Below are 27,793 nucleotides of genomic sequence, written 5' to 3'. Positions count from 1 at the left end.
ATTTTCAGCCTGTAATTATGAGTGCTGTAGATAAAAGCTTTATTTTTTCCTTTTCTTTTTTTTTAGGGGGGGGGGATTAAGGTAGCAGTCCCGGAAGGTCACCTTTTGAAAAATAAAAAGCAAGCGAGATGAAAGCATCACACTCAGTCTCATTAAAGCTGAATGACAACAAATTTCCTTGCTTCAAAATATAATACAGTGCATTTACTGTATTTCTTCATTCATTCAACGTACTTTTTTTGTTTCAGACTTGAAATGTTCTTTGGCTCACCATTAAATCTTTTTATTTAAAAAAAGAAAAAGAACATTGGAAAGAACATGGCACGACTCCGCGTACAGGAAGCCATCCAAATAAAAGTTAGTAGTAACTTAGTAAGGAGGGCATTAAAATAAAAGGAATCAAGAGGGAGTCTTAATATGATACTCCCACCGCTATACTTCATTCTTTGGAATGCTTTTAAGTTTCCACTAAATAGATATAAGTTTAGAACATTGTGCCACTGGCAAAAAGTTCAATTTTAGTTTCTAGAGACTTTTAGTTTAAAGACCAGGGTTCAAGCTCCAGCATTGCCAAGCTGCCTCCGTTGGGTCCTTGAGCAAGGCCCTTAACCCCATGTGCACTGTCATCCTGGCTGACACTGCGCTTTGACCCCTACCCCCAACGATGGGATACGCAAAGAAAGAATTTCACTGTGCAGTAATGTATGTGTGACAAATAAAGACAACTTAACTTTTTTGGGCAATCTCCAGCATGCATCATTACTATGCAGCAATCTTAACACAAAGCCCAGCTTCCTGGAGTGTTCAGGCTATCATGTCCTGCTTCTCTCATCTGTTCTTTGGTGGATCACTAAAGCTTATTTATTTAATTATTTCCTGTAGACCGTTATAAGATCAGATAAGATAAGATAAGATAGAACTTATTTAATCCCGAAGGAATTGGGAGGAGGAGACTGCTTCAGATTACAAGAGAAATAAATAAAATCAAAATATTCTCTCTATACAAAATCTATACAAAAGTGCAAAGAAGGTGCTAGGGAACTAAGAACATACTGCACATAATATGATAGTGCACATGATGCGATACTGGAGATGGTTTGATGGTATGACATTTTGTACGATTGCTTTTTCGCCATCTGCTGTTTTGTGTACATTTCATTCACTGCATTTTTTCAATACAACTATATTAAAAATTGAGGGTTAAGGGCCATACTCAGAGGCCCGGCAGTGGCAGATTGGTGGACCTGGGATTGGAACTCACAACCCACAATCCAGGTTTTTACCGTACTGTTGAAAAGTGAACACTTATTCATTCACTTACTAATATTTCTTTATTCATCTGTTAATTTTTTTTATTTGATTTGATTTCAGCTTGATCTCCAACTGAAGGGAGAGCATGCTTTCATTTTCTCTCCTCAGTCCAATACAGGCAGGAAGGTGAAACACGCTTCGGATTTTGTGTTAGGGATTTTCATATTACTTGGGAATTCATTATACACGAATGAAATTTTAATCCTTTATGTAATGCATTTTTCAGCAATGCATCCCCCGGATATAAGGTATAAGCTCCCCAGAGTCTGATCTTTCAATATATCTGCTCTGAGTATTGAGCGCATTTTAGTAATTGATATCTAGAAGTTGATGAAAAGCACAAAGCGCATGTCATTAAATTGAAACTAAATGCGGTTTATTTACTATTTTATTCTCCTCCGTGTTTCCGAAACCAAAGATAGAACCTCCTAAACACCGCAGTGAAACCAGACTGATCGTTACTAATGCGTAGTCTTATTACAACGTTATTACTGCTTATAACCTTTGTGTATTTAGTTTGGGAAAATTCATGAAGTCAATGAGAAATTAAAGTTGAATTTACATGAAACTCTTGAAACTTGATAATCAAACAGATTCAAGGTTAAAAGCAGGCTTTTATCTTAACTAGGTTATTCGATTGTTTTATTTTTTATTTATATATTTTCCATCCCCGGTTCTAATTAATGAAGCAGAAAACAGGGGTTGACATTAAGCTTCGCATAGGAATTTATTAGCAGCTCTTTATTAGCAGCAATGATACAAGCACAGAATTCCCCTCAAGGACAATCAGCTTTAAGACCAGCTTTAAGACCAAGCGTCTATTAAAAGCCTCGATTATTTCTCAAACACTTAAGATGGAGATCTTGTAATAACCACCCGGCACTCGAGAACATTGTTGGTACGAGATCTGACTCCTAAGTGAAATTAATTTAAAAAGTATGCACATTTTAAATGTCCGGCGATTCATCGGAAAAATGCACAGAAATGATGTGTTTACTTTTGCCTTCAGGATTAAAGTTTTCAAGGGATCATGTTCATATTTTGACAGAGATTTCATACGCATGTATAAGTAAAAATAAGAGACCACTGCAAAATATAACTATCGTTATTTAGGGTGTATATTTAAAGGAAATGACAACACATCAAAAGATCATGCAGTATTTGCAGAGCTTTAATAACTCAAATAAAACAAAATGCAACTAACCTGTAAACAGATTGTGTTAATGCTTTGGCTGAATAACATTAAGAAATCAGTATTTGGTGGAATAACCCCGATTTGCATGCGTTTTGGCTCCATGATCTCCACCGGTTTTCCACACTGCTGTTGGGGAACTTTGTACCACTCTTTTTGCAGAAAAGCAAACAACTCAGCTTTGTGACCATCCATCTTCCTCTTGATGACATTCCAGAGGTTTTCAATAGGGTTCAAATCTGGAGATTGGGCAGTGGTCTCTTATTTTGTTCCAGAGCTGTATATATACCATGTGTGAGTGTGTGTTTGGGTGACTTCTACAGCTAGAACAAACCAAGACTTAAAGCCACCAACACCTAGATAACCTAGTTTTACTTACAGTTTTTCTTCGATTGCTTAAACACATTTCTAGAAATGTCTCAGGCTCTGAAATGCTCTAGGACTTTTATCAAATCGTTTTTTAAATATTTTAAGTATATTGTAAGATACTTACGCCAGTAAAAATCGAAATAACACACACACACACACACACACACACACTGATGGACGTACTCTAAATGAATCAGTACTGTAGGGTTTGTTGTAGCCATATGTGTGTGTGTGTGTGTGTTATTTCGATTTTTAACTGACATCTCTATTTTCTTACAATATATGCATATTTGAAAAAGGATTAGCTAAAAGTCCTAGAGCATTTCAGACCCTGAGACATTTCCAGAATTTTTTTTAAGTGATAGAAGAAAAACTGTAAGTAAAACTGGATCTTCTTTATTGTTGGCTTTAATTCTTGGTCTGTTTTCACTGTAGAAGTCACACACACTATATCTATATATCTATATCTATCTATCTATCTATCTATCTATCTATCTATCTATCTATCTATCTATCTATCTATCTATACAGTATATTATATATATATATATATAAATATATATATATATATATATATATATATATATATATATATATATATATTACAGTCACCTCTCTGATGTATTTTGCATGCAGTGTTACATCACTACTATCCATATTGCTCCTTTAATCTGAATAATCAGTAACTCTAGTACTGATCTACGTCACTGAATAAACTCAGTCTGTTTTATCAATCTGTTGTATCACTACCCTGCAGCGCCCCCTCAGGGCTCTGTTCTTACACCAGGGCTTGACCACACACACACACACACGCACACACACGAAGAGAAAGAGAGAGAGAGAGAGAGAGAGAGAGAGAGAAACAGCTTTCTATATTCCAATGCAAGCTCAAAGAGTAAATAATCTATTACAGAAGTGTGTTCGTAAATTTTATTTCACAAATAATTGTGATAATTTCCAATCCTCACATTTTACGAGATGTGAATCACTCAGAGAATTTTGGGTATGGAATGAGAAATGTTGCACTACACTCTGAATGTTCAATGTTTATACCTGTGTTTCTTTATCTGAATTTTTAGGTGAAACATTTCTTCAAATTCTGATTCAAACCTCTATGTCATTAGATAGAATGGTGGTGAATATTATTGAAAAAGCTTCCCCTGATGTGGAAGAAAGTCTAAATTTGAATCTGAAGTAGTAAAGTTTACATTTTAAGTATTAATACACCACAGCATTGATTGACATGGGTACGAAAATCGGTGTGCTTCCAAAATTCCCCAGATGTAGTGGTTTGAAAATCTCTGTTTTGAAATTTAAGAAGTGAATTTTACATTTTGAACTTAAAACCACCACATTATTGACTCTTTGGATGACATGGTTGTGAAAATCTTTGTAAAAAAAAACAATTTCTGAAATTCCTAGCTGTAATATAGAGTATATAACTCACTATATCAGCGACTCATTGGTTTAGAATTTGAAAATCTTCAGAAAAATTGCTGCAAGTTTATAGATTTAATGTTTTGCAAAAACCTAAAAAATTTGTACTGGATCATGGCACCAAAAAAGTCTACATGTGATTTTTATTCAGTTGAATCTGAAAGCTACAAATTTCAAACCATGAAATACAATTTCAGGTAAATCTAATGGACAACAAAACGTCCTTTGACTTAAAGGCAAAAAGGTCAATTCAGCTTGTCGCACATTTCGTATTTTATATTGTTCGAACACCGTTTTGAAAGTTAAAACATTCTGTTTGAACTAAAAAGTTGTGGGTTTTTGAGTCTTTGCCATGCAGCCTGTTGATTTCTTCCAGCTGTGAGCATCTGGTCGATCATAAACATGAGTAAACAAACACACAACAGTGAGTGGTCTCGTGAACCTGGATTACGCTCACTTGATTTTTTTCCCCCCTCAATCAGAGTGCAGCTAATCTGCAAGATTGCCATGTTACACAAGTGCCTCATGCCACCTTGTATAAGTGCCCGAATTCCCACACCTGCCATCGACCCCTCATGTTTCAATTAGAGCAATATGAAAGAACTCTCTCCAAGGATTTTGTAAATAAATCTGGGCAGTGTGGAACCTGGAAGGGTGAAGATAATCACACCGCAAGGCTTTGATACAAACATAACAACTCCCAGTGCATGTCTGATTTATTAGATGCAACCAGTGAGGGTTTCTCTGTCCAATTTAGAGATAACAATATAGACGAAGTGTTATAACACTGCTGCATAGAACTGCTTAATTCTGAGTTCCCAGTGTGACCACTTCTTCTTTCCAGACCTGTCTGATCCATCCAGACACTCTACCCCTGTTTGGAGTCTTGTGGCTTGGTGATGCTCACTTCTGCTGCAGAGAGAATTGCATGGACAGCCTGTGACCCAGAGGACTGCTGTGGATAGAACCACTAAGTGACTATCACACTGTCTTTGAACTGCCACTGCCACAGTCAGCTTTCAGCAGGAAGGAATTAATGCTAAGTCAATAATGAACTCACTGAAACTACACTGACCTATTAGTTCCTCAGGATCACTTGGTTCCACAATTCCTCCACGTGACTATAAACTGTTGAAGAAAGGACATTTACATTATTTACTATCTCACCCAAAACGAGGATGGATTCCCTTCTGAGCCTGGTTCCTCTAAAGATTTTTTCCTCATACAGTGGAACCTCGGTATGAGAATTTAATTCGTCCTGGAGGCAAGTTATTAAGGTGAAGATTTGTATTGCGAAATGAATTTTCCCATAAGAAATAATGGAAATGCAGATAATCCGTTCCAGCCACCCAAAAAATATTACCAGTATTACCAATACGAAGCGTATGTAAACTGTTTGGCTGCTTACAAAGAACTGACTCAAGCCAAGCATTCCATGTCAAGGGTCTTCACAGGAAGTCGTATGCGCAACTTGGCTGGTGTTTGGTTCGGTTCATTCGTGTGCTTCGTATGGCGATGCAAATGTCTTGCAAAATTTTTAATTCTTAAAGCAAAAATTCGTAAGGAAGGGCATTGGTATGCCGAAGTTCCACTTTATCATCTCAGGGACTTTTTCCTCACCACTACTGCCTCAAGCTAGCTCATTAAGTATAAATGTTAGGAATAAATAGTAACTTAACTTTAAACTTTATCATTTTTTTATATGTTTCTATACTTCTGTAAAGCTGCTTTGAGAGAAAGGATTGTTAAAACCGCTATACAAAGAAACTGAACTGAATTATTTTTTTAATAGTATGACTGCAAGGTCAATTACAAAACACTATATTTAAGCTAATGAATTTACATTAAAAGAATGTTTTTGGCTAAAAATGTGAATTTCCCAGGGTAATTCGACTTGCATATTAGTCTTCAAATGAGTCAAATGCACACACACACAAAAACAGGGGGATGTGGTAGCTTAGTTGTTAAGGTGTTGGACTACTGATTGGAAGCTGGAATGGTCCAGCAGACTTCCACTTCTGGGCCCCTGAGCAAGGCTCTGTTATATAAAATGTAAGCCACTCTGGATAAAGGCATCTGCCAAATTGTATACAGCTATATATATTGCATATCTGTTGCTAATTGATAAATAGATCAGTGAAAGATGGAAGGGGGGCATTACTTGTAATCACAGTCAGGTTATTGCCTATAACACACAGACACAGATTAAATATCTGCAAAATATAGCTAAGGGTCTTATTAGCTCAATATTTAAGATAAGTTAAACAAGAGCCCCCAAAGCATTGAGGGATAGAAAATATGGACTGAAGAAGCAGATTTTAGGGATAGGTATCAAACAGTCTTTCTAGAGTTAATCCCTTTTCTCGCATGAGCCGATATCACACAGACAAAACAGATTAAATTCAAGGTCAGTAACATGCCTTTGTTTTTGACACACAACTATCTGAGTAGCACACAAGTTTGTAGTCAAAACTATGGTCTGAATACTGATGCACGCTTTCTCTATCTTTAGTACTTGCACGTAACACAAGACCGAATGCCGAAGTAAAATCTCATTTATTCAAATTTCGGTCCACTATCTAAAAGTCCAAGTTCTAGAAAGGATCAGTTTGTCGCTTGCAATATTCCTGTTATCTGTCCCTGTCCAGAGAGCGAGGCAGATCCTTATCTGCTGTTATTTGTCACACCAAAATACACTCCATCCAGACTCCAATAAAGCTGGAGGATTTTCGCACCAGACGGTGGAGAAATTGTTCTAATCGTCATGTCAGTCCACATCGCATTCCCCTGTCTCAGAAACGGCTCCTTAAATGCGGACACTGATTCATCTCTTGGATGGAGATAGCTTTCAGATGGGTGGACAGAGTGGTGTCATCAAGCTAAATGTCTCTGTGCACGTCAGAATCTGCCATATTGCAAGGAGAAAAAAAAAAAAAACTGGAAAGCCAACAAAAATGCCGTTTAATGCCCCGGACAAGGACATGTCGAGTAAAGTGGCTCATCTTCCCGCATGCAGCTGTGATCACAAATGAAAATGTCAAAGTGACAAAATAAAAGAAATGACAAAAAAGACAAGACGCAGAAAAGGGACACATAAAACGCTTCAAGGTTTTAAGCTGATGAGATGAAACAAACAAAATGTGGCGCTCATGGTTTCAAGGACTTTAAAGGGTTTCGTGTGTCCTTTAGTGTGTTATTTCATTGTGTTTCATGTCAACAAAAGGGGCTTGTACAAATCGTAACCTTAGTATTAAAAAAAGTTTCCAGCTGCGATGCGTAGGAATGGACGATAGAATCGAATGAAACTCAAATCAGAATCGAAGAGTTTTTAGAGAAATATCATAGATTTAATTCATTAACTCAGCATTCAGTAGAAAAACTGAAAAACTTTTCTAATTTAAGCGGTCAGTCTGTGCAACAATACCTTTTTTTCGTAAGGCTTACACGGTATTTTAAAGTATTTTTGAAAGCCAAGCACTATAAATAATAAGAAAAATGAGTCTCCAAGAAATGCATGTTGAGGGAGGTTGTATTTATATAATTAAGACCTAATGAGTTGTTGAAAAGTGCATGTGGTCATTTAAGATGAAGTCAGGAACCGCTTTGATTCAAATGCTCTTAATTAACCAAGTGAGCAGCTAGCACCAATGACACTGGATTGGCATGTGCACACTCGACATATCCTATTTTCCTAAACAAATTGAATTTCATAATAGAGATGACTGGCACAATAAATCAAATAAGAACTTTTTCATAAATAAACCAAATGGAAAAAAAAAAATCTAAAGTCAGTCTAATGCAAACTATCAGTATGAAAGGCTTAAACATGACACATTTCTATTAAGATCTTGTTTTCCGAAAGTCTTGTGGCCTTCAAATAACCAGCTGAAAATCCCTTTATTCAAATCTCTTTACATTGCGTAACTGAAAAGATAATGGCTTGGTGAATGAAGTGGATGATGCGTAGACACGATTCCTCTTCAGAGCTCCAACCTGTGCAATCATTCAATCTCAAAGTGAGGATGAATCATTTTATATATGTAAATATAACAGTATTGAGTGGATGGATATGTATAGGAGGGAGATAAAACAGACCCTCAGATGGAATGAACGTGATGATGTTGAGAGACAACATCAAAGCTTTCACTTCAGATTTAACCGGCCTAGGGGATCTCTCCGAGTCATAAATCTTCGTCGTAAAGTAGTGCAGTCACTTATCATCCACCGCTTCTCCACAGCATAAAAGATGGTTCATTCAGCGGCTGCTTTTCATCACAGAGGTAAAGTGTCAAAATTGTAATTCCTTTAACTCAGCTACACTGCGTACACTACCTTCTCCTTTGGTGCGCCTCGCACTCAGAGGTCAGCCTCTCATTTTACACCGACAAAAATCTATTACGGAACCCATCTCTCTCCAGCATGCACTTATACCCACTGGAGGAGAGCGAAGGCTTCTTTAATTGTTTCACTGCTGCCACATCTCCTGACCCAGATAACTGGAGTTCACGCTGCGTGGCTACAGTCGACGCCAATCGATTTGATTCAATACTTAAGGGGATTGAACGCAGGATAGCAGAGAAGGGCAAAGTGAGAGATTTTGAATGCATTGACTAAGTGACAGCTGTCTACACTGAAGGTTAGGACGGTTCACCTCAACCGTCATGCTCATGTTTATCCTTGGCTAAACTCTGAGATTTTTCTTTGGATCAAATACTAAAACTATTAATGCGTTTATTCTAATATTTTATCGTTTCTATGGTAACAAATAACAGACACTCCAGAAGCAGGTGACACTCCAGTTCTTCTGGTGCTCTAGGGGTTTTCTCATGGTTCTCTGCTTTCCTTCTCCAGTCCAAAGACATTTAGTGTAGGCTGAATGGCATCTTGAAATTGTGTGTGCATGATTGTATGCTGTGAGGGCTTGCCACCCCATCACTTGCCTTGTGCCCAAAGTCCCATGGGATAGATTCCAGGTTCCCCATGACCCTGTGTAAAATAAATGATACAGATGGATGGATGGATATATACACTAGATGGTCTCCAGTGCCAACTCTTTGTAAGAACCAGAGGTAAAGCTCTAACTGAGTTTTCCTACATGACAATGTCTCCAGGACCTTCTGCTTTCTCACAAGCTGACAAACTGTGTACCTCAGGGGTCTTCAGTCTTCGTGTTATATTATTAGCAACATTTATTTACACAGCTTATTGACACAAGCCAATCCAGCTAAATCAGTTATTTTTGTGTGAACCTGTCAATATCGAACAGCCATATTTTGCAATAAATCATTTTAAATTCGCATAAGCAGCATGTTAGTTGTTGAGTCGAGTTAACTGATTTAACACAACGGGTTTGTTGACAAGTCCCCTGGCACATACTCTGATGGCCTCAGCAAGTCTGAAAAAGACTCTTGTAAAAAAAAAAAAAAAAAGAAACATCTTTGATATTGAAGGTTATATTAATCTTGAAAACAGAAACCTGAAATTTGATTGGAATTTATGTGATTAAATAATAGAATTTTTATGGCAATCATAATAGGAAATATTAAAGAGTATTTTACTCCGAAACATCAGTCACACTAATAAGAAATGTCTACAGCACACTCGTCCTGCATCTTCTGGTGATTTCCTGCGATGAAAGAAATGACTTCTGTAACAAGCACTCAAAGCCAATAGGTAAACTGTAGAGTGTAAAAACCACTGAGCATAACTTTAACAGCATTGTGGAAATTTTCTACCTGAAGAAAAATGAATGAAATTAATTAACACAATCAATTAAATAAACAAACAAATCTATTAACAACATTTTTGAATGGAAAATAAAAACATTCAGCATAATCCTAACAGCATTGTGAAAGTTTCAGCTTTAACTTAAAAAATCTAAATAGTTTCAGATTTTAGTGCAGCTCTATGAAATGAAACCGGTGAATATTTCTTGATATTGTTTGGAATGCATTTTTAACTCTGTAGAGCCTTTACAGCTTCAAAATTACTACGATGCTCCCACCACCATGTTTCACAGTAGCTTCAAGATGATTATGTTGGTTTTCACTGAATTTTTTCCGCTAAACTATATCTTTTGGGCTAAGAAGTGCAAAGTTTTTTCATCTAGGTCTACAGAACATTGGTCCAGAAGCACAATGAACCATCCAGGTAGTCTTGTACAAACATAAGACCTTGTTGCATAACTGTCTGTAAATGTTATTAAGTGGATGATTATTTCCCGGGTAGCTTGATGCAGAAACCCAGGTCATGTACAGTAGTTTATATGCAACTAAACACCAATTACAGATGTTTATATAAATTGGAAACAGTTTAATTTCCCCCTTTTTTGGTGCGTTTTTTTTTTTTAAACCGGGCCAAAAGATGTGTCAATAACGATAAGTTATTCAAATGTATTCTGTCATCGTGTCGCTTTAGCTAGATGGAGCATCTCAGTCATGCTGTTCTAACTGCTTATTCAACACACTTATCCCTGCTGGCATCTGTTAAAAAATGTGTTTCAGAGCACAGTGTAAACCCTCGGGTGCACTGCTCCGGTACACTAAGGGCACCGTGAGCTTGCTGTCACTCTGAAATAGCAAAAAAGCCCATTTTCCAACCATTTCACAGTCAGGCAGCTGCTGCACACATCACTTTTGATGGAAGGAAGGAGACGATGCTGTTAGGAAGAAGTACACCAGGAACCCGGTGTCTCTGTAGACTAATGCCATGGAGTCTGGAGTTCATGATTTCCTGATTATACACTTCCCTCTGTTCCGTATTAGGATTAGTCTGTGTGTAGGAGCAAGAAAATCACCAAACACCAGACTGACACTGGGGACTCATTCCGAAATAAATGCACATCTCCTTATAGAAAACACCACTATATGAAAGATTAAACTTTCTTTATTCGATTTATACAGATTTTATATCCACCTGTAAATGAACTGTTACTATAGAAACAATAATTAAACCGAGGGCACCTTGTTATCTGATCTGCGGTTACAGAAAATTAACCAGCTCCTTATGACCAATCAGAATCGAGCTTTCAGCAGCGATAGAGATATAAATAATCTCATTCTTTGTGATTAGTTTCACTATTGAAAAAAGAACTAAAGCAGACAAGAAATGTTCGAATCGAGAAATGACTCAAACCTCAAGAAAGTCATTAGAGAGCTGAGCATTAAACATGTGATTTCCTGCGATGAAGAAAATGACTTCTGTAACAAGCACACAAAGCCAATAAGTAAGCTGTAGAGTGTAAAAACCACTGAGCATAACTTTAACAGCATTGTGAAAAATTTCTACCTGAGGAAAAATGAATGAAATTAATTAACACAAACAATCAATTAAATAAACAAACAAATCTATTAACAACATTTTTGAATGGGGAAGAAATCATTCAGCATAATCCTAACAGCATTGTGAAGAATGAAAAAGAGTTTCAACCTGGAAAAAAATGAACAAATTAAATGAAACAAAAATAAAGCTAATAACTCAATTTTAAAGAGTGAAACCATTGAGCATAACTCAATGTGGAAAACAAAAAGACACAAACCTTTCAACCTGGAAAAAATAAAATAAAATAAAATAAAATAAAATAAAATAAAATAAAATAAAATAAAATAAAATAAAATAAAATAAAATAAAATAAAATATCTTAATTTGACATAATAAAACCCAGTGAGTATATCTCTAACAGCATTGTGGGAAAGCCACAATCTGACCACACCCTGACCAACCAACCAACTAAACGAACAAACATAGCTAATAGATACACGTAAGATGGCAAAACTCAGCACAAAAAGTCACACCTTCATTGAATGGCTACCTATAACCAAACACTGATCACTATTTTACATACACACAAAAACAATCACTAAGCACAAATGTTCCCAAAAGCCAATCAGTGATCCCACTGTTTCCACCAATCAGAGATCACTACAGTTCCCAATAACCCATTACTTATACCATTGTTCACAACAACCATTCACTGTTCACCAGTGTTCCCAACCACCAGTCACTGAACACCACCATTCCCAAGCACCAGTGACTGGTCACCACTGTTCCCAACAGTCACTAATCACCACTGTTCCCAATAACCCATCAATGATACCATTATCACCAACAACCAATCACTGATCACTGTTTTTTTTCCAAACCACCAATCACTAATCAGCAATGTTCCCAACAACCAAACACTGATTACCATTAGCTAATCATTCTTGTGAGCAACACTTCCTAAGCCCAAAGCCTCTTTTATGCAACAGTTGGAAAATAGATAGATAGATAGATAGATAGATAGATAGATAGATAGATAGATAGATAGATAGATAGATAGATAGATAGATAGATTACTACTACCACTTATTATAATAAAACCACAAGTTTTTATTATTTGGTTTTGATAAAATGTCAAATCTCTTTCCTACCAAAGCTTAGCAAAACTAATAAAACTGGGCTTAATCATGAAATGGCATTGCCACATTCTTCCACTTTTTTAAAAAGTCTTTCAATTTGGTGAGAAATAATTGCACATAAAATGGATTGTGGGGAAAAAAAGGGGGTCATGCAGAAGACTAATTACAAAATCCCTGAAGAATATTAGCATTCCATTTCCCGCTATCCATTTCTAACACAGATAACATGGTCCCACGCCTAACGCGTGGGTAATTTTTCCGAGCTGCACAATTCAATTTTTTTAAACAAAACTGGAGCTCATTAGGTGCAACACTACATTTAGAGGGCCATTATAGTAGAATATTTGCATCTGCTCATTTCTCAGTGGGTGTGAGAAGAAGCGCAATAAGGCACAGGGAGTTTTTTTTTATTTTATGAAGTTTCCTGAAAGTATATAAGCACATACCGTGCAGTTAGATTCTTTAGTAAATACAGATTTGAAGGTTCTACCTGGAAATTCATTCAGAAAATGAATGAACCACATAATCCACATCCCCCAAGTCACCTTAATAAAGTAGCCTTTATTTGTCACATATACATTACTGCACAGAGAAATTCTTTCTTCACATATACCATCCTTGGGGGTTGGGGTCAGAGCACAGGGTCAGGGTCAGCCTGATGCAGTGCCCCTGGAGCAGGGTGGGTTGGGGGCCTTGGTCAAGGGCCTAATGGTGGTAGTTTGGTGGTGATGAGGCTTGAACCCCAATCTTCCAGTCAACAGCCCAGTTCCTTAACCACTTGAGCTAACCACCACCCCTTAAGTGGATGATTTTGAGCTAAAACTGTAACACTTTGATCTCAACACATATTAAAACTTATATTAACACCAAAGGTCAGCGAATGATCAATATTTCTCTCATTTTGTCCAGAAATTTTGGGTTGACCAATAAATCCCACCCACTGTCAAGCTCAATCACTCACAAGCTACAAAATGTGTAGGATGAAGGCTAAGACATACATCCTCTGAGACATTTCCACATGCTTGAGCTCAGAGAAGACCACCATTGGTGAGTGTTGTGCTGTGATTGCAATCATGAATTTGCGCCACCCACTTGGACAACGCAGCATATTTTGGACTCCTGGGACATATACACCTCTTAAATCATTAGGTTTTCTTTTCCATCTTTAAGGAAACTATTCCTCTATAGTCCATCTTGATCAATTCTGTTGGCTCTGTGTTCATGGTCCAAATGTGGACATGAATAAACCTCTAGCATGCAAGCAGCCACATGAAAAAAAAATTGTCAATCATAACTTAGTAAGAAAAAAATCTGGGTTTCTAGGCTGGTCATAAACATTAAATGTAACCATAAATGGATAAGTATTACAACTTTAAAGGCTTTAATATGTCAGATGTCTAAATTGTCATAGTAAAAGTCTGACTATTTAGTGCTAGAAAGTATACAGTTATATACAAATATAAATTAAATAACTACATTGTTCAGAAAAAAGGTTTTTTTTTTTCAAGCATGAGTGAATGTCCATTTCCATGGTAACCAATGGGTCAAAGTTCTCCAGCAGGAAACCTTGAATGTCACTGTGCCTTACCTTCCTCAGCCAAAAAGAAAAGAAAAAAAAAAACAACCATCACCTCATAGTACTTTAAGCCGAGCCAGAACACTTTCACGTTAATTAGCATGCTGGGCTAGCACTATCACTACAATGCTAAAGCTGAGACTGCTCAGTGGGTGATCTGTGTACTCGCTCGTTCAGTGATTATTTTGTCTAAACTTCATTTGCATGACATGATTCAATGCACCTCATCATAATGGGATTGTCTAGAATCCAGAATATTTTATTTCCTGTGCACTCCAGGGCAAGTAGCGGCTAAGACAAAATCTGGACCTTTTGAAGATATCTTTAGGACAAAAAAAAGTTGAACTGAATGAACAAATCCTCCTGATCTTGAGAAAAACACTGTATTGTAAGATATAAATGAACGCACTGCTTTATTGCGTAATCACGCCTCAGAGGTTTCCCCTAAAGCTCCCTTATCCTAAAAAGGTTCCTCTGAATGTTCTCTTATCTAAACCTTAGAGGTGACGGTTTGTTTGTACACAAAGGATTCGTGTGTGATTATTTTTATCGCACAGATCCCTGATAAACCCAGCGCTGTTACTGAGGTGTAGAAAGAGCACTGTGTTTCAGGTGCTACATCTTCAGGCACATTTTTTCCCCTCTAGGAGCTGAGCTCACCAATCTTGACTTTATTCCAGAAATAGCGAACAGTACTCCATCATGTCTTTGGTGGTATTTTTTTCCAGATACAGGAAGCTTTTCAGTAACGCTATTTGGTGTCATGCTGGGCCATCTCCTGTCCTCAGTGCTGGTAACTTTTTTTTTTCTTTTTTTATTAGATTCCTATAACAGCTCTATAGCAAAAAAATATAGCAACATTTCAGCATACTGCATTATTCCCATTAGCAACTCACTGAGCAACATTATTTCTAATAACCAATCAGTAATCTTTGTTCCAATTGGTCAGTCACAGATCACCATTGTTGCCATCAATCACACATCACTGTTTGTAATCAATCACCACTGTTCCCAACCACCAATCACTGATCACCACTGTTCCCAACCAACAATAACTGAACACTATTCATTTAAAAAAACCAATCACTGATCACCTTTACTCCCAACAACCAATCACTGATCACTATTTCCCCCCAAAAATAATCACAAAGCACAAATGTTCCCAACAACAAATCACTGATCACCACCATTCTCAACCACCAATCGCTGAACACCACTGTTCCCACTAATCACTGATACTATTGTTTACAGCAAACAATCACTAATAACCACTGTTCCCAATAACCCATCACTGACACCAATGTCACCAACAACCAATCACTGATCACTATTTTTCCCAGCAAACAGCTGTATCCAGCTGTATTCCTAGCCTAATTTTAATATCTTGCTGAACAGAATCAAGATTTTTTTTTTTTAAATCCAGCAAACATATTGATATTATTTAAGCAGATTGCCTCTGTAGGTGGTAAAATTACAGCGGTATCTGTTGAACATCCTGCTAAACGATGACACGCTGAAACAAACAGGTCCTGTTTTAAACAGGTTTCAAAATCCAGCCTCACAGAACATATGTTCGATGTAGAGAAGTCATTTTCTCACGCTGAATCCCAGATGGCTCTCCACTCCCTCAATGATATCTGCTCTATAAAGGGGGATGAGATAGGACATACTATGTTGTGCATTCTTTGTCCAGTAGGAAGATGTTTGGGATTCAGCTTACCTGCTGTTAACATCCATCTCATGTGATCATGAGTGGATGGTATAAGTAAGTGAACGTGGCTCAGTGAATGCTCACACCATTCACGGCACCATGCTGTGTGTCCTGATTCCTCAGACAACTTATCTCTTTTTCCCCAGAACCAAAAAAATGGAATTTGTGCCTGTTTTGGTTGTGTCTATGTTCAGCAGTGAATTTCTTCACATCATGTCACACTCCACAGTGGTGGTTAATGGTGTATTTCAAAGTAGACACTCATGGCTAATAAGCATTTGTAGTGCTGTCTAGGTATTTTGGTTTGTACCTAGCTTAGTGGGTGCAATATTTTCAGAGAAAAATTCCAAAAAAAACAAAAAAAACAAAAAAAACAACAACACTAAGTAGTGGTATCAAACCTATTTCTGGTCTTTGAGATGCCCCAAGTGCTTGTGCATAAACAGCTCAAATTTGAAGCCGTTATCTTCAACCACTAAAATATAATCCGCTCTGGTGTCCCCGAAGACGGTAGAAGCTGAAACGACAACAACAACAACATCTTCAACCACTAAACTTCTGTGAGGTAAAAACTTCTCACACTGAAAGCTAACAGTGTTCTGATTTGCAGTGATAAAATAATTCAGTTCTTTATTCTCATTACAAATTAGTCAGATTAGTCTATTTCCATTCCAGCGTACTGGTCAAAAGGGTTCACATTTCTCAAGTAAACATAGTATCAAGTCAACTCTCAAACACCTACCAACTATGATCCGCACAGAACTCTTCAGGTCTGGGCAACAAACATGCTTACATGGGAGGTAACACTGCCTGAACTTACCAAGCTATTGTTATTCTTGGTATTCGACCTGGTTTGCTTCACATTTGTGATTCTGGATTTTGTTGGTGTTTGTTGATCACCTGACCTGTTGCCTGTTTCTAGATTATATACAGAGGGGCCTCAAAAATGTATACACGCCTCAACATGAAGAATATATGCATGAAGATTTTATTACTTAATGCATATAAACATCAAAGGGTAGCTGTAAGTCATATTTGAATTATGTATTCACATTAAGGTGCACAAAAGCATTATTAGCATCCAGACACTATTCATTTCGGCTAAGTACTGTACAAACAACATCAGGAATTCATGCGATTGCTAGTGGTGTTGGTGGTTCTGTTCCAAACAAATGTCGCCATTGTCATTGAACTTCACAGACATTTTCAAATTACAATACCACTTCAGAATGATCTTGCATTGCTCGATAGTCAAGTGTGCCTCTGCCATCTTGGCTCTCTTCTGACAGTCACAACTCCATCTATGGTCACATTGTTGAGAGCATCGATTACTGACATCTTTGAAGGAAACATAATACAGTGGAACCTCTGGATAAAAATTACTGTGAAACGAATTTTTCCATAAGAAATATTGTAAATGCAGATAATCCGTTCCAGCAACCCAAAAATATTACCAATACAAAGCGTATGTGAACTGTATGGCTGCTTACTGACTGAGAAATAATTTGTAAACTTGCCTCGGCTGGCTTCGCTTGGCTTTCCACTGACAAACAAGTTTTGAACGGCTCCTGAACGTACGCGCAACTTAGCCAGCTTTTGATTTGGTTTGGTTTGTTCACATGCCGAAAATGCCTCACATGCCGATACAAATTTCTTGCAAAATTTCAGTTCCTAAGGCAAAAATTCCTAAGCTAGGGCATTTGTATGCAGAGGTTCCACTGTACTACACATTGCTGCTATAATTCAATTCCAGTTTTAAAAACGGCATACTTAACAACTATAGAAATGTGTTCACATTTTTTTAGGCCCCTCTGTATTTGTTTCAGATTTGTCAAGATTTAGCTATACACTTTACTCCTGAGATACTAGTGGATCCTGACCCCTTCTGCTCTCTGAACATGCCTGATCCATCCTGATGCCCATATTTTGGTTGGAATTCTCATTACTTGGAGGCTCACCGCTGCTGAGGATGGCACATGGACATGGAATTGCTGTGGATAGTACCACTTGAAAAGCATGAAAATGGCTTTGGATTGCGATTGCCATGAACAGTTTTGCACTTAGGTCTCCATCAGTGAATAGTTGATAACTTCAAAAAGACAGACTTCATGTTCAAACTAGTATGAATTCCCTGGTTATAGAATAGTTTATAGTTATAGAAGGAAAAATCTTTTAGATTATCTGGCATTATCTGGTGTCGTTTAGGTTCCCTTTTGAGACTGGTTCTTCTCAAGGTTTCTTCCTCATGGCGTCTTACACAAATAAAACTGAATTCAACTGAATTGATCTGCCAGTGTCCTCATTAAAACTTCATCTGCTTAAACATTCCTTACCTGACACATAGAAACTAGTAGACGTACTCGAGTGAAAGAAACATTCATCCTAATAATGACTTGAATAAGAGAGAAAAGTGTCTAACGGGGGGAAAAAGAACAGAATTTTAATTACCTAAAGGGCTCAGATGCGTTTGAATAATCATGAGTCGATAATGTTATTGCTACTCTGAGACTACGCTTTGTATTCATGTCACGTAAGCCAAAGAAAATGAAAATTGTGTCACTTTTTTTAAGCAGGGAATATCACAAGAAGGTCAAATTATCTACTTTTTACACTCTCACACACAACATACAAACATGTATCCTGTTTGAATTTACAGTATATTCACTATGTATGCTCACTACCTAGGGTGTAGCATAATGTCTTAATCTAGGGGTTTAAATCAACGGCACTGATGGTATCTGTATTTGTTTTTGAAATAATTCCACAATCCATGACACTCAGAATTTGGAAAACATGGAATGCAGCCATGCAGTGGAAATGGAATTGTCACTTGTCATCAGAATTCCCAGTCTGAAACCCGGACAAACGGCAGCCTGAGGTCGTACAGTAACAACACACTAACACAGTCAACAGTAAACAGATTTCCTGTGCATCATTTTCCATTTGATACACTTTGCATTTTTATTTCAGTTCATATGTAGCGTTTGTGTAGTGATAAGATATTTTAACCGCTTGGTGAATTTAGCTTTGAAACATCATACGCATACATAGTGAATATACTGTATATTGTGCTATCAACTGCCAGCAACTGCTGCTATTACAGAAGTGTATATGTTTACAGGAACCCTCTTTCTTTACAGTTCTCCTATTTTGCACATTGCACTGTATAACATAATATACAGAATGTATACTGGTCAGCACTATTTTGTGTGTCTGTCCTGTACTGTTTGGTTTTGTATTGTCTGTTTGCACTGTCTTTTTGTCTTGCACTGTTGCACACTAGATTGCACACGTTGCATTTTATGTGGCAAGGACAACTTACTACTCCTTCCTTGGACCACTTTTGATAGATACTGACCACTGCAGACCCCACAAGAGCTGCAGTTTTGGAGATGCTCTGATCCAGTGGTCTAGCCATCACAATTTGGCCCTTCATCAAACTCACTCAAATCCTTATGCTTCCTGCTTCTAACACATCAACTTTGAGGACAAAATGTTCACTTGCTGCCTAATATATCCCACCCACTAACAGGTGCCATGATGAGGAGATAATCAGTGTTATACACTTCACCTCTCACTGCTCAGAATGTTATGCCTGATTGGTGTATATGGTTGAAATGACAATAAAAGCTTCTTGACTTGACTGGACTTGAGCAAAGAAAAACAAGAAGCCATTTTTAATGCATTATGTCACATGGTTAACTGTACAGAAATAATATATTTACATTTTCTTGAAATGTCAATAATATGTTCGTAATATGTTCTAGAAAATCAAACTTTGAGGGCAATGGATTGTAGCATTAAACTGAAAGCTGTGGCTGTGATTTAAACCTGATGGAGAAATGTCAACAGTGTGATGTGTGAATTCTGGTTTTGACTGTTCCTCACCTACATCACTCCAGTTCATAGCTTATCTCAACTAGATACTGTATGTGCTTTGATGAAGTTTACAATATTACTATATTTTCTAATAGATTTCGTTTGCTCTACAGTATTTCCACCAAACCGTGTGGCTCTGATCAGGTTGAAATAATGAACTATTCTTGTTAATGAAGACGTTCTTTCTTGATCTGATTTTTGAACCGTATCTGACCTTCCACACGAAATTAGACGCTCTTATCCAGAGCAAAGTACAATTTATCTCATGGCTTTGTATTCAAATGAGTAAGGGTTAAGGGCCAGGAAGCAGTGGCAGTTTGGTGCATCTGGGATTTAAACTCACAACCTTCCAATCAGTAGTCCAACATGTTAACCACTAACCTACCACATCTTCAGACCCTTCAGAATCTTGAGTGTGCTTTCTAGTCATATCCTTATTTCTGTTCATTTACACATTATCTCTTCATTCCAAATAACGTCTTTGTATATAAAAAAAAATCGTTTTCCTTTTACTCAAGTGGAGCTTTTGGAACACTTTGTAGGATGCTACTTAGAACTACTAAGAAGTAGAACTTTTGGTGGCTACGAGTTTGCTAGCTAGCTAGTTTGCGATCAGTGGAAAGCTGCAAAGATTCCAGGTACGTGACAAGCAGCTGGGTGGAAATTTAAATAAATAAATAAATAAATCCCCCCAGCCACTTCCATGAGGATGGAATACAGGCTGTCTGTTCATTAGCATGACATAATCAGAACAGGCACAGCGCTGAGGTGAATCACCAAGCTGTGTAAAAAAAAAGAAAAGAAAAAAAAAATTCACAGCATTTTCCCATTTCACATGAAAATGTGGCCACGGTTTTAAAGCGATAACGTGCTATTTATAGCTGACACGCGGTAGCACTGCATAAGCGTGCGCTCAGTGCCGTCTCAAAAGCCCACCCCGGTCTAAGCCTCGGTCCGCATGGAAATAAAAACGTATGTGATAGGAATGCTGGCTTTAGTATCTTTCACTCCTAAGACAGATTTATGCATCCACCTTCCTGGTATTAGCATGTGCACCAGGCTAATTCCTTATCTCCTTTTATGGATATGGATATGGATGGATGCTGGTAGTTCTTATACTAAGAGCAGAAAATGTGCCTATATGCTAAAAGGCATTAAATGTTGAAATTGAAATTTTTCATGGAAATCATGTGTATCTCAGGTAAGAGCACACAGAGTGCAAAATAATATTCCACTACAAGCCCTGTTCCTGCATTATTAATGAAACCTTCAACTAGAACAACCAAAATACTGTATATGTTATGCACACCTCATTAATTCATTGCACAAAAGAAGAAAAACAGAATTAACAAGGAGGCTGTTTATTAATTGGATATTACTAGACAGAAAACATCTGGAAACATGAAGGCACTACGTTCCTGCTGGGTTTATTAACCCTTGCTGATCGCTCCTTTTCATTTTTTAAAAATAAAAATTGTGTAGGATGAAGAAAATACACAACTGTTCAGTGTTATAGAAGAACGCAGTGAAGATAAAAGGCTGAATAACAAAATGGTTTTTGTTACAGGATAGCATAGGGTCATTAGGATTGTTCATCAAAAAAACAGGATTTATGTATTTTTCACCACTAAATTGCCTTTTATTTGTTGTATTTTTCATTATTCTTGCTGTTATCTTTCACTTTCATGACAATGATGTGTGTTTTTTTTTAAGTGGTAACGTGGTAAATTTCTATCATAAGGTTTCAGATTAAGTACTTTACTTGTTCTAGAAAGGATAAAGCAAAACAGAAATAAAGCAAATGAAATATGCAAAAGCAAAAGCGAAAACAGCAGCAAAAATAATGACGCAATAAAAATTGTATAAAAGTATAAAGTATAAATTGATGCTATTTTAATTTAAGACATTCAACATAATATATTATTCATGGAAGTGATAAATAATAAAAGATAATAAAACGATATTAGTGATCATAACAAATGATTATGAGTATTTAAATAGTTGAGGATTGATTCGAAGCCTCGGGGGGTTAGGGCTTTGGGGATCAGTTGGTGGAATTTGCATGTTCTTCCTGTGCTTCGAGGGATTGATTGGCATTGTACATTGTCGGTTGTGTGTGTGTGTGTGTGTGTGTGTGTGTGTGTGTGTGTGTGATTGAGCGCTGAGATGCTTTGGAACCCTGTCCAGGGTGACCCCATTGTTCCCTTGTGCTGCTCAATTCTATGGTATCAAATAACTAAAGGTTAGAAATGTCTGATTTGAGGTGTCCACCCTGATGTGGGTGCAGGTACTTATTCCAACCAAGTGTACACCAACCAACCAACCAACCAACTAACCTCCAACCAAGCAGAAGCCACACCAGAGACTATTAAAAACCAAGATCAACAGATTAAACAGGTGGAATCAGATGTAGTTTCTGCTTGGTTGGAATGAAAACCTGCACCTTGTGGATAAGACTTGTGGTCACACTACACATAAGCAGGTGGAAAGATCCAGGGTTGAGGGTTGATTCCTGCCTCCTCACTGTGTGTGTGGAGTTTGTATGTTCTCCCGGTGCTCTGTGGGTTTTCTCAGGGCTCTCTGGTTTCCTCCTCTGGTCCAAAGACATTCGGTGTAGGCTGAATGGCATCTCTAAATTGTTTGTAGTGTGTGAGTTTTTGTGCTGTGATAGTTTAGCACTCCATCAAGGGTGTTGTCTTGTGCCCTAAGTAAACTAGGATAGACTCCAGGTTCCCTGTGAAAATGTGTAGGACAAGTGTTGGAGAAAATGGACAGATGGATGTAGGGATGGATGGATGAAAGGATGGATGGATGGATGAAGGGATGGATGGATGGATGGACGGATGGATGGATAAATTATATATATCCTTTAATATGAGTGTATTAAACAATTTAAGACCAATGACATTCAAATAACCTCTAAAACCATCATGTCTTCTTCATGTGGAGTAGATGACGGCTACCTTGGCTTTCACACACTGTGTGTAGTCAAAACTCTGGCTGGAGGGATCTCTCTCTCACACACACACCTGACACACACACACACACATGGCTAATAAAGAACGCACTACTGTTCTCAAAGGTACATGCCAACTATGTGAGCAAAAGAAGGATAAGTCAAACAGAGGGTCAGTGATTAGAGACTAGAGAGGGCGGAGATTCCTGCTGCTTGGCAAAGCAAGAATAATTGACTTACAGTTCGACGTGTTCGGGCTCAAGAAGTCGGAGCTGCTTCTCATTAGACACGCCTCTGCGTTGTGTGATCAGCAGTCGATAATCGATGCTGATGGCTTTGTTTGCTTCGAGTCTTGTCAAAGTTGCGCACATCAATGTAAAACCCGTCATGCACCTTAGCTACATTAAGCTAATCAGAGTATGTGTATCGAATTTATTCTGAAGCTTCCAGACAGTGAAGAAAAAGATGCTTCAGAGATGATACAATCAAAAAACGGTGGCCATCTTGCTAGCTGAACAAAAACACTGTTGTGATCTTAAATTACATTTAATAATTTTAACAATTTTTAATAATCAGCTTTATTTATTTATTTATTTATTTATTTTTTCCATTTTAAGGTTCTTGCATTGTTCCTTTTTTACCATATTTTTATCTTTTCTGTTTTTTTATATAAATTATAGATAAAGATAACTGGATTTACTAAAATTGTTAAATATTAAACATAATAATATAATATATTGATTAATATTAAATATTGTTCATCCATGTGTTTGTATATAAGAAATAAACACTAGAGTGGGTGCTGTATTAGGAAAACAATCAACAAATCAACAAAGATTATCGATGATCTGATCTGGCTATATATTCATTAAATAAAGACATTTTTATTCATTATTTGATAAGTTAATTTATATGTATGTCAATGTCCAGGAGTTAAATCTTGCTTACATTAGAGCAGCTTGGTAAGAGGACATGATTTTATTCTCATTGGTTCCTAACAACTTGTTTAAACATGAATATCATTGTGCGACAGAATTACAGAATTATCTAACAAGGGAGAACAAAAAAAATGCTCATACATTCAATTTCCATTCAAAAGTTCAGTCGACCTGCACGACATGATGTATGAGATTGTTGCTAATATGCAAAGTGCTATTAATCTCTTCCTTTTGTCATGTCTTGAAAAGGTCAGAATGAGCAAAGGCAAAAAAAGAAAAAAAAAAAGGCCTAAAGGCAGGTTATGGATCCACATGCAGCAATGCAAAGGAGGAATCTGCTGATCAATAAACTGATTATGAGGTGATCCATATCATGTCAAGGAATGGGTCTTAGGAATGGTCTGTTAAGTCTGTTATAAATATATATATATATATATATATATATATATATATATATATATATATATATATATATATATATATATATATATATATATATAAATAAATAGATAGACAAACAAATAAATAAATAAAAAATAAAAAAGGGACAGCAAGATTTGGGAGATAACAGATAATCAGGGAAATAACATAAAATTCTAAGATTATTATAAATATTTTAATGTTATTTTTAAAGCTTTGATTAGGAAAATGAGAATAAAAATAATCATCCATTATTATACTGTTTATCAAGTAGACATAAATAGATTTAAATAAATAAATAAATAATGAGTTATTTTATTTTATTTTATTTTATTTTTATTGGTCGAAAAATCTAGTAGAATATATTTTTCAACCCACAGCATTGTAAGTGTACTGTGTTTATGTTTATGTCCATGTTTGTAGCCAATTAGTGAGTCTATACGCTAATTTGGTTTCTGTTGGTTAAAAGCGTTCCTATTTAACTCTACACATAACATAGCACAGATGTTGCACTGGTTGTCACACAGCACTAAAGACCAGTTTAACATCTGTGCCGTGCTGCATGACGACACATGCCATTACAGACGGCTTCAGCATCCGCTTTCATCACATTAAGCTCTCAGAATGAGGAGGACGGCTGCACTTCTGGACACGCTTTTAGATACGCGCTGCAGTTATTACACCATCACGAGTTCAACGCTGCAGTACACTGGACTCGGAAAGTTCTGAGGTGATTTTCCTTTTCAGTTCAGATGTAAAAGCTTTCCACTGCTTCAGCATGGACGCCTGGAGCAAGGTCATGTATACTGTATGTGTATGTATACTCTAGTCTCTGAATTTGATAAAAAAAGATCTGGTTGAATGATTTCTGTGTCCAAAACATATTGCCTTTATTTGTCACATATACATTACTGTACGGTGAAATTCTTTCTTTGCATATCCCATCCTTGAAGGGTTGGGGTCAGAGCACAGCGTCAGCCATGATACAGTGCGCCTGGAGCAGGAGGGGTTGGGGGCCTTTTCTCAAGAGCCCAACGGTGGCAGCTTGGTGGTGCTCGTGCTTGAACCTCAGTCTTCTGGTCGACAACCCAGAGCCTTAACCACTTAAGCTACCACCACCCCCAAAGGGAATTTATGTTTAAGATAGCTCACGTGTCTTGTATATGTCTCATGAAAATTTGTTCCACCAATGGTCTTATCCCGGCCACTGAGGAGTTAACTCTCAGTGCCGGTTCCAAGCCCGGATAAAATGAGAGGGCTGCGTTAGGAAGGGCATCCGGTGTGAAACCTGGGCCAAATTGAAACATGCAGACCAAATGATCTGCTGTGGCGGTCCCGAACAGGGAGCAGCTGAAAGAACAACAACACTTGGACCAGTCGTCTTATCCTGTTAGTCAACTAGGGTAGTAGAATTATATTCCAAGCTAAAAAAAAAGCAACATCTTATGTAAAATTTAGTTTTATTACAGAGGTATTTATAACAGTACAACTTTTACACTTGAAAGAGTTGCCCAGGTTGATAGTGACTGTAAACTCCAGGTAAACAGAATGCATGATTGGTAAACTACAACATCTTAAATAACGGCACTTTAATCTCGCACTTTCACATCAGTGAGAAAAATTTTAGGTTTCGTTCAAGGTGTTATTACCTTTCACAGGTTTTTGTCCTGTATTTTAAATATATTGTGTAGTTGACCAGCCGTTTATTCTGCTAATTTTTCTGTCTTGAATATCTCCGTGACATTCAGTGACCGTCCGACACTACCGATCCCTTTTTGTTACATCTTACTACATCCTGCTTTTCACATGATATGAGGTTTTCGCAAGCCTTACAAATGCAAAAGCAGTTCTGGTTCTGTTGACTGTACATTGCTTTAGTAATATCAGTGGAACTGATCATGTTAGATCAATGTTAAGGCCTGGAATTTCAATCTGGCTGCCTGTTCCAACTCATTTTTGTACTGGAATTCCGATATGTTCCAAGTACAAATTAAAGCGAAGCAATGTTTTCACCCTGACTGCCAGACTTTCTGACATTGCCAAACCCACATCATGCAAGATCAACAATTCCAACGCTGCCTTGTTGTCTGAGTGATATGACGATCATGTTACTTTTTTAAACCGTCACTGCTACTCGTCATGGCAGCTGCCATAAGGTCTTTTTATTTTGCTGTGTAACACAGCATACATAACATGGCATATAAAATGTATGTTTCTGATTGGCTGTCACTTGTCCATCATTTCAGTTCTATATCACGGCAGGGATGAAGTCTCAAATCAGAAGTTGAATATGGAGTATTCTGGAGTAATGATAAAATCTACAAAAATATTTAGGATCAAAAATATAAAATAAACAAGTACATGAATGAATGAAGGAATAAACAAACAAACCATCAAACAAACAAATAAATAAATAATAGCATTTTGCAAAAGCAAACAATAAGGCACCCCCCAACACAATAAGTTCAGAAAATAAATAAATAAATAAAATTCAGAAGAAGATAGACAGATAGAACAGAACAACAACAAAAATAAATTTATAAAAAGATTCCTTTATTTATTTATTTATTTTTTTGCTTCTGGAATCTTCTGCTTCTTCACATTTTCTTTTTTTCACATCCCTCCCACACAATACCTTCAGAGAAAAAAAAAAACCTGACTCAGAAGTTCGAACAGAACAATAAGAATAAAACCCTTTTTTGTTTTCAGAAAGATTCCTTCTGATTCACACTTTCATTTTGCTTTCATTTTGGATTTTTCTGATGCACTTTTATTTTTATTTATTTATTTATTTATTTATTTATTGTTCTGCTTCTTCACGTTTTCTTTCGGAACATTCCTTCTCCTTCAGAGAAAAAACCCCTCAAATTTAGAAGATAGAACAGAACAATAAGAATAAAAACTTTTTTTTTCAGAAAAATTCCTTCTGATTCACACTTACTTACTTACTTACTTACTTACTTACTTATTTATTTATTTATTTATTTATTTATTTATTTATTTATTTATTTATTTATATGTTTGGTTCCTGTTTCTTTCCTTCTTTCTTTCTTTCTTTCTTTCTTTCTTTATAATCTTTTGCTTCTCCACATTTTCTTTTGTCACATCCCCCACACATAATACTGTCAAAGAATAAACTAAAATGTAAAAGATATGACAGAATATTAAGAATAAAAACTTTTTGGTTTTCAGAAAGAATTCCTCTGATTCACAATTGTTTTATTTTGGTTTCATTTTATATTTAGAGGTACATTTATTTATTTATTTATTTATTTATTTATTTATTTATTTATTTATTTATTTATTTATTCATTCATTCATTCATTCATTCATTCATTCACTTTTTGCTTTTGGAATGTTCTGCTTCTCCACATTTTCTTTTGGAACATTTCCTTCACACACACAGCACCCTCAGAGAAAACTCAGAAGATAGAAAAGAACAGAATCTAACAGCCAGCCTGAACTTAATGAAGGACAACTCCTAATCAGGGACGGTAGACAGAACAGAACAGGATGTATCATCTGGGTGCGACTCAGAAGAAATTATAACAACTATCTGGTTCGATTTGGCTTTGAATAGTAAAAAGGGTGACATAAGACAACCT

The 27,793-nt window shown here is 36.8% G+C and overlaps 1 protein-coding gene across 1 annotated transcript in view; it reads right to left on the bottom strand.

The window, feature by feature from the left end:
* igsf21a (immunoglobin superfamily, member 21a) overlaps positions 1-27,793 on the bottom strand; it is a 293,873-nt gene that overhangs the window by 157,068 nt on the left and 109,012 nt on the right. The gene's annotated exons all lie outside the window — the stretch shown is intronic.

The sequence above is a fragment of the Hemibagrus wyckioides genome, linkage group LG21, assembly GCF_019097595.1.
Source record: "Hemibagrus wyckioides isolate EC202008001 linkage group LG21, SWU_Hwy_1.0, whole genome shotgun sequence".
NCBI lineage: Eukaryota > Metazoa > Chordata > Actinopteri > Siluriformes > Bagridae > Hemibagrus > Hemibagrus wyckioides.
This window is presented reverse-complemented; position numbering and strand designations above follow the sequence as displayed.